The sequence below is a fragment of the Rhopalosiphum padi genome, unplaced genomic scaffold (genome assembly GCF_020882245.1).
Source record: "Rhopalosiphum padi isolate XX-2018 unplaced genomic scaffold, ASM2088224v1 scaffold1, whole genome shotgun sequence".
Lineage (NCBI taxonomy): Eukaryota > Metazoa > Arthropoda > Insecta > Hemiptera > Aphididae > Rhopalosiphum > Rhopalosiphum padi.
In genome coordinates, this window is record NW_026869996.1 from 1,082,713 (window position 1) to 1,085,212 (window position 2,500).

Consider the following 2,500-nt stretch of genomic DNA (forward strand, 5'->3'; position numbering starts at 1 on the left):
CTCGTTTAAAGGTTTTAAAGTGTTCTCATTCCGATTACGGGGCCTCGGATGAGTCCCGTATCGTTATTTTTCGTCACTACCTCCCCGTTCCGGGAGTGGGTAATTTGCGCGCCTGCTGCCTTCCTTGGATGTGGTAGCCGTTTCTCAGGCTCCCTCTCCGGAATCGAACCCTGATTCCCCGTTACCCGTTACCACCACGGTAGGCATGGAACCTACCGTCGACAGTTGATAAGGCAGACATTTGAAAGATGCGTCGCCGGTACGGAGACCGTGCGATCAGCTCGAAGTTATTCAGAGTCACCAGGTCTTTGCGCGGGCCGCGATCGGGACGCGCACGAAGCGCGCCGCGACGGGCCGGTTTTGATCTAATAAAAGCGTTCCTCCCGCACGCGACACCCGAGGGCGCCGCGACGGTCGGAACTCTGTCGGCATGTATTAGCTCTAGAATTACCACAGTTATCCAAGTAACTTGGGTACGATCTAAGGAACCACAACTGATTTAATGAGCCTTTCGCGGTTTCACCTTAATGCGGCTTGCACTGAGACATGCATGGCTTAATCTTTGAGACAAGCATATGACTACTGGCAGGATCAACCAGGGATCTCGGTTTTACAACAACTGCGCCCCGTGTGACGCGCGCGCTGACGCACGACGCGACACCCGGGACGCGTGCTTCCGAGCGCCGGTCCGCCCGGGGGCGGGCCGACGCCGAGGGCGGTCGCACGACAGCGAGACCGCTGGGGTCCCGGCGTGCGACCGACCGCGGTTCGTGTGAGAATACGAGGGCCCGACGGGAGCGCTGTGGACACGCGCGGGCACCCGACCCGACCGCAATCGCCGCGGCCGTGATGGCGTTGGCTAGAGCGGCCGACTTGTGGCGGGCGCCACACGCGATACGCACCCGTCGCAACGTAACTCGCGTTGACGAGAGTTGAGGGAGACCGGCGGACCGCCGTCCTGTGCGGACGGCACCCGCCGGAATCGCCTCTCTCGCCCGTTTTGTAAAGGTCCCCAGCCGAGATCGTGGGGGAAGCCGGGACGCGACGCGAAGTCCGTCGTCCCGGGGCTTCGCCCCGGCGACCGCCGGGCACGGCGACGATGGCCGGCCGCGGCGGGAATGTTCTGGCGTCGAGAGTTCGTATCTTGCGAAACGGTAACGGGAGTCGTCATCGGTTGAGCGATGTGTGTCGCGCTGCCGACCCACCGGTAGGAGGGCCCGCAGCGCCAGTCGAGGTTTGCCACTCGGCGTGCGAGATGGGTCGGTCGCCGAAACGTGGACGGATACCAACTCGGCGCCGATGCCGGGCACGCCCTCGCCAAGAACTGGCGGGGCGAGAACGGCACGGCTGAGTTGGACGCGTCGGCTTCGGCGTCGCCCGTGGCTTTGCTGTCGTGTACCGTGATCGGTGATCCGACGGCCGGCTGATCGCCGACCGACCGACCGGCCGCTCACAAATATACAAAAACTCGGGTCCAACCGTCCGCCATGCAAAACCGCACGTGCGTAGCGGTCATCGCGCCGGGACGCGGTCCACGCGTCCATGACGGTGCGTAGCGGTGTTCCGGGTACTCGTGTCGACGCGCGTAGCGGCGTGCCGAGGTCGGACCGTAAACTGAAAAAATGTCGAAAACCCTACGACCGATATCACTTTCGGATAGGTTTAGACGATTCCGACGAGAATACCTCTGAGGTTCGTCGACGTAAAAACAACCGGTAACGAGTTATTCCGCTGGCAACGAAAAGAAGTTAAAAATTCGATTTCGACGTCGGCCGAACTCGAAACGCCCGGGATGCCGGTACGTGACCTACCCCGACACCGCGGACTACCGCGTTACTCGATCCTAGAAAATTTTTTTTTTCCAAATCTAAACCCGTCGCGACGGCCGTACCCGCCGCGGCACCGGTACGGACGACGACCGCCGTGCCCGGACCGCGGAGGTCGGACTCGGGGAAAAAAAAAAAATTTTCAATCTCGACGCGTCCGCCGTGACCGACGCGTACGACGCGTACCCGGACCGTAGGTCAGCGTCCGGAGAGCCGCGGGAAAAAAAAAATTTCGACACGGCAGAGGTGCCGCGCTCCGCCGGCGACGCGATACGGGCACAGGGCAAGCGCCACGGTCGGTCCGCGGTCTCCGGGTGACTTACGGGGAAAATGAAATTTCACCGCCTACGCCCCCGTGCGCCGAGGGTTACCGGGGACCGGACGACCGCTCCGCCGGGGCCGCGGTCGGGGTCCCGGGGAAAAAAAAAAAAAATTTTTAAACTCGACGCGACCGCCGCGACCGACGCGTACGACGCGTGCCTACACCGACCGTGGGCGCCCGGATCGCCGGAGGAGGAAAAAAATTTTCGACCCGGCCGAGGGGCAGCGCTCCGCGGGCGACCGCCGGGGTACCGGGCGACCCGCGGAGAAAATCAGATTTCGCCGTCAGCGTGCCGTGCCCGACGGGGAACCGGCGAACCGACGACCGCACCGCCGGGTCGGAGAAAAAAAAA